The sequence below is a fragment of the Castor canadensis genome, chromosome 14 (assembly GCF_047511655.1).
Source record: "Castor canadensis chromosome 14, mCasCan1.hap1v2, whole genome shotgun sequence".
Lineage (NCBI taxonomy): Eukaryota > Metazoa > Chordata > Mammalia > Rodentia > Castoridae > Castor > Castor canadensis.
This window is the reverse complement of record NC_133399.1, coordinates 36,887,369-36,898,079: the sequence shown is the minus strand read 5'-3', so window position 1 is coordinate 36,898,079 and position 10,711 is coordinate 36,887,369. Positions and strand designations below refer to the sequence as shown.

General features: G+C 33.9%; 1 pseudogene; it reads right to left on the bottom strand.

Moving 5' to 3' along the window:
* Positions 1 to 342: 342 nt before the first annotated feature.
* On the bottom strand, positions 343 to 1,230 carry LOC141416249 (olfactory receptor 7E24-like; annotated as a pseudogene).
* Positions 1,231 to 10,711: the final 9,481 nt, after the last annotated feature.

Genomic DNA, 10,711 nt, shown 5'->3' with positions numbered 1-10,711 from the left:
TATTATTAAAACTATCCTTCTAAAAATTATGCTATCTTTTGCATATCACTTAAGTGGCAGTCCCACAATAATTGTTTGACAAGTATTCACACTTGAGGCTCAACACATTCAGTCATAAACTTCACTTGTGCAAACAAGTCCAATCTCCAGACAGAAAATTTTGTCTCATTTATGTCCCCTTAAAATGTTGGGAATCATTATTCTAAGAAACATTGAGAAAAATAAAACATTAACAATACAAATATAGTGTGAACAAAAAAGCAAGCACTACATGTGTATATTTTAATTAATTTTAGTAAATTTCCCAAATTATTTGCCAAATGGACACCACAAAGGCTGATATCAGGTTACTCTGCTGCGGAACTGACGAATGGCAGTTTTAATGTCCCTTTTCCTCAGAGTGTAGATGAAAGGGTTCAACATAGGATTAACCACTGTAAACATCACTGAGGCCACTGAGCTGTTTTTGTGAGAATGTGATACAAATGAACCAACATAAACTCCAAGGCAAGTGCCATAAAACAGGCCAACAACTGACAGGTGAGACCCACAGGTGGAGAAGGCTTTATACTTCCCACCTGATGATGGGATCCTCACAATGGAAGAAATAATTTTGTAATATTAGAAAAGGATTCCTGAGAGTGGTAGTAAACCATATATTATGCCTATAAAATACATGAATATGTTATTGGAAAAGGTGTTTGAACAAGAAAGACTAATTAAATGAGAAGGGTCACAGAAGAAATTAGAAATTTCCACATCTTTAAATTTGGTAATTTGTATTGCAACCAAATTGTGCATCAGGGCTTCCAAAATACTGACTGAAAATGATGCCAAAGCTAAGAAGACACAAAGGCGAGGGTTCATAATGACTGAGTAATGAAGGGGGTGACAGATGGCCATATATCTTTCATAGGCCATCACTGTCAGAAGCATATCATCCATACATGTAAAAATCAGAAAAAAAGACATCTGGGTCAGGCAGCCCACATAGGAGATGACTCTGCTCTGAGTTAGAATATCCACAATCATCTTGGGGATAGTGGTAGAGATTGAACCGATATCAGCCAATGACAGATTGGAGAGGAAGAAGTACATTGGGGTGTAGAGATGGGAGTCAGAGCTGACAGCCAGTATGATGAGAAGGTTCCCAAGCACTGTGATCAGATACATGGACAGGAGCAGTCCAAACAGGACAGACTGCAGTTCTGGATCATCTAAGAGTCCCATGAAATGTCCCATGAAACACTTTGGTTTTCTTCTCCTAATTGTGTAGGACACCTGTGAAATATAGAAGCAAGTGGTGAAATGGAAACATATAACCAGGGACACAGTCCTCTGTATCACTGCTTTTCCCAGGCTCATCTCAATCTCCTGGTATACAGGGATCTTTCTGGCACAGAAATTTGGACTACAGGTCCACAATTGTGGCTGTCTTCATACATAATGAATTCCCATTTCACAAGTGGTGTTCCATGCACCTTCACCAATGTTTCAAATTAGAGAGACACAATCTTGATAAATTCTTTTCATCATTGATTTGTCTCATTCTATACACACTTACTCAAAGACTCATCACTAAACAATATTATAAAACCAAAAATATTATAGATAACAAGTCCATGTTTACAGTTAAACAGCTTGCTGTTGGGAGAAATTAGGATAAGAAATATCCTTCTATTAATAATAAAAATTAAACCTAAGAAAATCATGAAGCAAGCAGAGACAATGCTGCAAATTCCTCTGAATCACAAAGTATTTTGAGTATAATAAGATCCAGAACTATATAATCTAAGACTAAACTAAGTGCTACAGTTCATAATTGGAATCCATTTCCTATTCCAGATTTCAATTATTTGTCATCATTCCTGAGATTATTGATTTCCTCCTTCAAGTAATTAGCTATACAGGGAAATATTATTTATATTTGAAAACTTATTCAGTAGCCTGCTGCCAGTGGCTCACACCTGTCATCATAGCTCATTTGTAGGCAGAGATCAGGATGGTACCAGTTCAAAGGCCAACCCAGGCAAATAGTTCACAAGATTCTATATTAAAAATCAACTATAAAAAAGGACTGGAAGACTGGCTTAAGTGGTAGAGTGCCTCCCTTGAAAGCATGATGCCCTAAGTTCAAATCCCAGTAGTGCCAAAAACATTTGAACAAGGAAATAAAAAAAAACAAAACCTCATTCAACATACTATTACAATGCTTGGTTTTTGATAAACTACAATTCTGAGAATTATGGTTCAGTTAAGAGAACATCACCGATATCAGATCAGAATGGTGGAATTAGTGGACACTACACCTGTCAATGATTTTAAAATATTGAAATGAAAACAAACATTTAAATTTTATAGAATTTTACCAATCCCATAAAAGTCTTTGATGGAGAAAACAACTCTTTTTATCTCATTTTTTACAATACTCTAAAGTGAACTATTGACAGTGCTTCAGTGTTTTTTTGTTATTATAAGCCCATTCGTTTCTAGTTGAAAATTTTAGAAACAAAGAAGGCCGTGATCTCAGGTTTTATTATCAACCACTTTATGTGTAACTAAGAGATTTTTACATAAGTGATTCCAACATATGAACTACAGTTCCTTGCTTCAGCTATGTGAATGCAAATTGGGTTATAATTAGGGTGTCAATGTAATTTAAATGAGATAAAATTTGAATCATAGAACATATTGTAAATAAACATTGACAAATTCCTCATTTGGGAAATGGGATGACAATTAACTGACTAAAGAGGAATTTGGGAAATGGGATGACAATTAACTAAAGGATTATAACAATACTTTAGTCAAAATACTATTAAATTGCTTAATTTGCATTTGTCAATCTCATTCATGAATATTCTTATTCATTCATGAATATAACCATCTTTGTAAATGTTAACATATTTGGGAAACAGAACACATGTGTTCAATTTCTTGTTGGTAACACAGGACCAAGGGGAGGACACTAATGCGAGGGGAGGATAAAAGAGAGAGTAAATGAGGGTGAATATGGTTGATGAATTTTCTAAAGATATATAAACATGGAACATTGAAACCTACTGAAATTACCTCTTTAAGAAGGGGAATGGGTAAGTGGGAGAATAAGGGAGGATATAAATAATTCAGGATACAAAATATGTATATATGGAAAAGTTGAAATGAACACCCCTTTGTATAATTTTCATACATTAGCAAAATATTTTTGCAATGAAGGACAGGAAATTAAACATTTCCAGTCTGAGTGTCAGTACCAGAGGGAGGGTGCAGGGCATTTATGTACAAAAAAAGAGTTCTAAGAAGAGTGGGAAAGGAGACAAAGGAGAAAGATGGAGGAGGTGAATCTAATTAAGATATATTGTAAGCACAAATTTAAATATCACAATGACCCCCCTTACAACTAAAATATGCTAATAAAAAATTTAAAAAATCAAAATTTATGATGGCATTTAATAAACCTGGATTGAGGACAACTGCCTTAGAATGTATCCTGCCATTGAATCATAGTGCATTATAATTACAAGTTATTATTGTCAATAAAACTGAACAACAATATTATCAGGTAAATGTTGATATGTTTCATAATATTTAATGAAGATTTTAAAAGTAGAATATAATTGTCATAGAGGTTTGATTTCAGTCACAGTCCATTATATTCTTTATAGCAATAGCATACAGAAACTTCCTTGTACAATTAATAAATGCTTATGAAATTTAGAAATGATCTCGAATTATCCATGAAATTCAAGTTACTGATATCTCACTATAATTTCATCTCGTGCATTTACATCCCCCAAAGGTAGCAATTGTCAGATATTTGATGACTATGTTTTCCTGACAATATGCACATGACTATGGATTTGCATATCCATGTAGAATTTCTTAAGAACTTACCCTAAAAGTCCTAAAAGATCATCTAAGTACTACATATCATAATATGTATTACCCTGAAATATACTAGCTTACATTAGCAAGAGGTTTTATACCTCTCTGTGAGGTACATCCATCCACTTAAAATTCTTTTATTCACATCATTACCGAGAGAGGAACAAGTATTTAGCTTACAAGTTTATTATGAAAATTTTCTCAATAACATGCCTTTTTTCATGTCACACAAGTGATATTTTCTATATAACATATCAATGTCAAATAAAACTCTATTTTCCAACACATAATGTTATATTAATCACCTACATTTGATTCCCATACAAAAGTCAATCATTAACCCCGACCTCCTCATATTCTTGAGATATGTCTTTATAATATGCCATATTATAAATTATTGGACATTATTATGTCCAACAATAATACCTTTACAACAATAAACAAATAAATTTCATCTTGTACTGGAGAGCACAGTGCACATATGTGGTTGTCATAAATTCTCCCTGGCTGTCCTTTGTCACTCCCTGCTACAAAATTCAGAATAAATGTACATCTCTCCTCTCTATGCTCATACTACTTTGTGGAAATAGGGAAAATTACACCTACCTACTACTCTCCTGTAGTGCCCAGGAGAAGTCTAGAACTTTATAAATATTGGTAGTTATTGTCTTAAAGAATTTCTTAGTTGTGGAAACAGTGATTTTGTTTATGAATACAGTTGTCAACATTCACTGTAATCTGCAATAGTCTGATAAATATAATAATATATTAATATATAATTACATATAATTAATATGTAATTAATAATATATTATATTATTATAATAAATACATAATAATATATTATTAAATAAATATAATAAAATAGATTCAAAATGGATTTAACACATTTATGTAAAACCTAAAACATGAAAATCTTTGAAGAAATATGGGGAAACACTTCAAGGGATGAGTATAGAAAAGGACATTTTGGTTATATGCCAAACTTCTCAGGAAATAAGAGCAAAAATTGATAAATTGGAGTTTCTGTATAGCAAAAGAAACAATCAATAGAGTGAAGAGATTGCTTACAGATTGGGAAAAATATTTCTGAGATATTGATCTTTATGGAAGGTTAATGTGTAGAATATATAAACAACTTAAATAAATACTAAAAATAGCAAATAATCTAGATAAATGGACAAGTGAACTAACAAACACTTTTCAGATGAAGAAGAACAAATAGCCAATAAATACTCAATGTCCTTAAATGCAGAGAAACAAATCAAAACTATAATGAGGAATACATGTGGCAGTGCACCCTGTGGTCCCTGCTGCTATCAATGGAGAGGTAGAGGTTTCAAGTCTGAAGTCAGATCAAGAAAAAGTATGAAAATGTATCTGAAATATAAATGAAAGCAAAATTAGAACAAAAAAAATTTTGATGTGTCTCATGGTATAGTGCTTGCCAAGCATGAGGCCCTGAGATCAAACCACAGTACTGAATAAAAACTGCATTAGAAAAACCCATCGAGAATATAAATATCAATAAATGCTGGTAAGGATGTGTAGAGAGAGGAACTCTTATTTCTTGCTAGTGGAGATAGTCTAGTCACTATGGAGATCAGAATGCAGATTCCTTAAATTTAAACATAGAACTCCCTTATGATTCAGACACAGCACTTCTGTGTTTATTCCTGAATGAACCAGTCAGCTTACAGCAGAAATAACTGCACATCCATGTTTATCCCAGCAGCATTCAGGGAACTGAAATATGGAATCATCCTAAATGCCCACCAGTTGACAAATAAATGAAGAAAATATGGTGTACATAACACAGTGGAGTCTTCATCAGCTTTCAGGAACAATGAAATTGTGACCTTTTTCTGGAAATGCATGGAACTGGAAGGTCATCATGTTAAATAAAAGAAGCCAGTCGCACAATGACAAATATTGTATATTTTCTTCCATTTGTTGGTTTGGAAAAAACAAACAAGGTCATGAAAATAGAGATTGGACTGCTAAAAAGTTTGAAAGTAAAGGAAAAAAGAATTAGTAGAGGAGAATAAAAAGAGGAAATGGAAGCTTGAATATGATCAAAGTACATCTTATGTATACATGGAAATGTCATAATGAAACCCCTTACTAAGTACAGTTAATAGACTCCAATAAGATAGTGTGAATATCTAAAACGTGTCTTAGCTCAAGTCATAGGTTTTATGTGCTTTGTTAAGTTTGTGCCAACAACTTTGTTTCACCCATGCAAATCTGCACTATGTTTAGGAATAATAAGATTCATGAATATGTGATTAAATTAATTGCAAGTCACAAGTGTCCAACATATAAGCACACACAATGGCTGTATTATCTTGTCTGTACTTTAGTTGGACACCCCTGAAATGAATGAAAATATAGACAAGAAAGCATCAAGTATGTGAAACCACACTGATTTGGCCAACATTCATGACACAAGGAAGGATATATTGAATAATTTAACATGATTTTCTTATTGTTGCTGCATCAGTGTGTCAGATAAGATCTTGTCTGGGGAATCAGAGATGAAAGTTACTTTGTTATTTCTCTCCAAGTAAACAGCATACACTAAATAAGAAAAAAATGAAATTTTCTTTTACGGAAATAGGAAAATGGTAACTTTGGGTCACAGAATGTATTTTACTTGAAGTATATTACTATTAACATTGTAATTATCAATAATACTATCTAAATAGCACATTTCATTAGCTTTGTAGTCCGTCATCTTTATTCCCATAGGGAGCACCCATTACATCTTTAATCTTTGTCTAGTAAAGTTGTCTTTGGTAGAAGTTAATTTAAATTGCAATGGTCAGATAGTAACAACTCACACCACATCACAGATATATTAAGTAGATCTGACAAGATTCAATATTAAATTGCCAGACTCTGCATCTGCTACATAAAGCTTTCTTATTTTGTCCAAAACTGTGAGAGTTTAAAGCACAGGTCCAGAGGTCTTAACCATAGCTACATCTCAGGTCTATTTTCAATCTCTGTCCAGTTTAGAAATATAATCAAGAGCTTATCTAGTTTTCTTCTTTGGATATGTGTAGGTTAATAAAAACTTACAGAAGGATGTGTAAATGTACAAGAATATTCTGTATTACTGGCAAGAGAGGTATCTGTGCTTAATTTTTATGTTCTTTCTCTTTCTGTGACCTTTGCCTGGCCTATGGATATGCTTCCTGTAATCAATGCAACTGATGCCATGTACTCATCTATAGTGTGATCTACCAGAAACCTCCAAAAGAAGAGGATAGTCCTTGAGTGGCATGGAGAGGGATGGTTGTTTGGGTTGTCAAGCAGACAGCCTACTAGGATTTCCTGGTATGATTCCCTATCTCTGAAATAAGAGAGCCCAATATCAACATGACTTAACTCTTTACCTAATAATGTAATGTGGGTTGCATGTTTTTCTCTTTTATTTTGTATAATATAAAAATACAATGATCACTTTTAATAGCATGAATGGAATCTGTGAAGGAAGGCTTAAAATGCAATGAAATTTGTTGAATAATAAAGAGTGGGGAAATGGTAAGGGATAGTAATAAAGGGTGTTACTCTAATTAAAGTAAAATATATTCACAAATGAAGTACCACTGCAAAATCACTTTGAATAATCAATATACACTTAAAATGAAGGACATGTCTGTATAAGAGGATCATTTGGGAGTGGATATGAAGGGGAGGGAGAGGGTGAAAGAAGTTAAAAGTGGGTGAAAATGATCAATGAATTTTGTATATTTGTATGAAAATAGAACAGTGAAACCTCTTGTAAATATTATAAGTGTATGAGAGAGAATGATGGAAGAGTGAATCTAACCAAGTTTCATTGTAAACATATGTGCAAATGTTACAATGAAACCCTGTGCAACAAATACATGTTAATAAAATGTTTAAAACACAATTAAAAATAAGCACATGTGATGAAACTAGCTGTGCAAAAAACATTATCTGCCCTGGATCTTAGGAAGTCATCCAAAATAGTTCATGATGAATTTGCTTAATATCTCATCCTCCTCATTGTCATCATTTTCTTAACCCTTGTAGAAGACATAAGTAACAGTTTAGAAAGATGAATTTGTTTGTCTTTGTTGAAGTGATCGCTATGCAATATAGAGCTGATGTACATGGAAGTAATCATTTTCAGTAAGATCTTTGCTACTCTATTTACAACCAAAAACATAAACTTCACAATTCTCATAAGTAATATTATTGATCTGTATTCTCCCATTAGACAACATAGAATGTCAAGTTTATCCCAATGAAGAAGTAATATTGCCAAGTGTCCTTCAAACATGCACTTACTGACTTATGATACTCCTTTGTTGGGCTTTGATCAAGTAGAGCAGATCCAAAGACCCTTCCTTATCTGAAATTCAAGACTCAGGTTCTGTCCTCAGGTTTGATATCAATATACTGTCAGGTACCAACTTCCTGAAGCAGACAACCATGGAGGAAGAGATGTGCATGGAAATGAGTACAATGGAGACATAAAACAGCAAGGCTGGAAGGACAGGCTGATTACTAACTTTTACATGACCTAGGAGACTCAAAGCACAGAGCTCATAATTGTCCAACTTATTTCACATTCTTGTCCAAGACTCTAAGGAATTCTAACATTAATGGAGGAAGGAGAGTAGAAAACAAATGTTCACAACATATCTGACACTATACTCAGATGAAGTTCAAGTGTATTATTTACTAATTTCATTTACAATTTTCTAAATTTCCACTTTAATAGGGTAAATATCCATGACCAATAACTGCCCTTTTTAACCACCTAAATACAAAGGCAAGTAATCCATACTACATTCATATTTTTCTGAAAAGGTTGTCAATACACATTTTCAGAAATTTTCCCCCTCTGTACTTAGTAGGTTATACTACACTCTGATTGGTCATGATTAAGAAGTGCAGACCAAAATTTCTACGAGGTCTGAAATCCAGAACATTTATCTCTCTGTGGTATGAAAAAGTGTGAAAATGGACAATCCTGACTCTCCTTGCAGATGGTTAACCAAGGAAATTATGTTATTTTTTAAGTTGTCTCTATTTGGTAGATGTCATGTAATAGATCTTCAGACCTCTCTGTCTGTGCATACCTGTGGCCTTGTTGGCAGCCAGATGCCTGTGTCACTGGTATTCTTTATATTGAGGTATTCACATTACTCTGTAATGGATTAAATCTTGTATGGCATAAAGTTCGATCTCTGTCTACTGGAGTGTGGTTACATCTCAGCAGTAAAGTATGCACCTACATTGTCAAACGGGTGGGCTCAAAGTTCAGCACAACTTTAAACAGACAAATAACGAACATTATCACCAAAAATTTAAAGAAATCATCAATAGGAATGTCTGCAATACTAACTGCTGTGGAATAGAAAGAAGCACAGACAGAAGAAAAAGATAAATATTAGTGAAAGTAAATTTTTTTCTTCTTTTATTTTATCATTTTTACATTTACTTATATGTGTACACATTGTTTGTGTCACCTCCTCCCAACCCCCATCTCCCAAACCTAGCATCCAGGCAGAACCTGTTCTACTCTCTTTGATTTCTTTGAAGAGAAAACATTAGAGAATATAAGAAAGACATATTATTATTGCTAGTTTCAGATAAAGATAGCTATACATAGAGATTCCTAGCATTGCTTTCATGAATTTGTGTAATGCAATCCACATTGGTTCATTTCAACCTGACCTCTTTGCTACTTCCTGGTCCCTTTCCCATAGTGGCCTTTGCCAATTTAATTCTACTTTACTTGCTCCTCAATAGGGAACACATCAACCCCCATTCAAGTTTTAGGTTTCCTACCTTTCCCTATTCTTCCTGTATGCATTCTACCTTTACTGTGTGAACCATGTCCAATAATATCACTGCAATTGTTTTATGTCTATAATCCACATATAAGGGAGAGCATGTGATTTTTTGGCCTTCTGAGCCTGGCTAATGTCACTTAATATGATGTTCTCTAGTTTCATCCACTTACTTGTGAATGACAACTTTTCATTCTTCTTTGTGGCTGAGTAAAATTCCATGTGTTATAAATACCACATTTTCTTGATTCATTCATCAGTAGTGGGGTATCTTGGCTGTTTCCATAACTTGGCTATTGTGAATAGCACTGTAATAAACATGGGTGTGCATGTGCTCTGGAATAATGTGAGTCACATTCCTTTTGGTATACCCCTAGGCATGGAATTGCTTCATCATATGGGAGACCTATGTTTACTTTTTGAAGGAGCCTCCATAATGTTTTCTAAAGTGGTGTGAAAAGAAAATTGATATTAAGAAAGAAAGAAAATGACAAAGAAGAGAGAACACATTCATTGTAATTATTTATGTAATAGATCTAATTAGCCATATGTAGTATAAAGCTAGTGAGGTGAAAAATGTAAAAAAAAAAAGAAGTGAAAAATTCACCAGGTATGTGAAATGAAACTTCTCCCCAAAGGTCCTATTTTCAGGGTTTTCTAAATAGTATGGATGTAGTGTGTCAAAAGTACAATCAGTTAATTGGGTTACTTACCATTTCCAGAAAAACAGACCAGAAAACTACAAGCATACCTTTGGAGGTTGAGTTTCTCTACACCTTTCATGCTGATGTGTGATAAGGCAGTGTCTGATGCAGGGTCTTATTCAGTAGATTGTGATCTATTCGCAGAACCGTATGTCCAGTGACTCTGAGATTCGTTGAAGCTGCTATTATAAGTGAGGCAGGTGTATGCCCCCTTGCTCTGGAAGTACTCTATCATTGCCTGTGGATGTGGCAAATTTCCTAGGCTGGCAGTATATCTTTTGATTGACT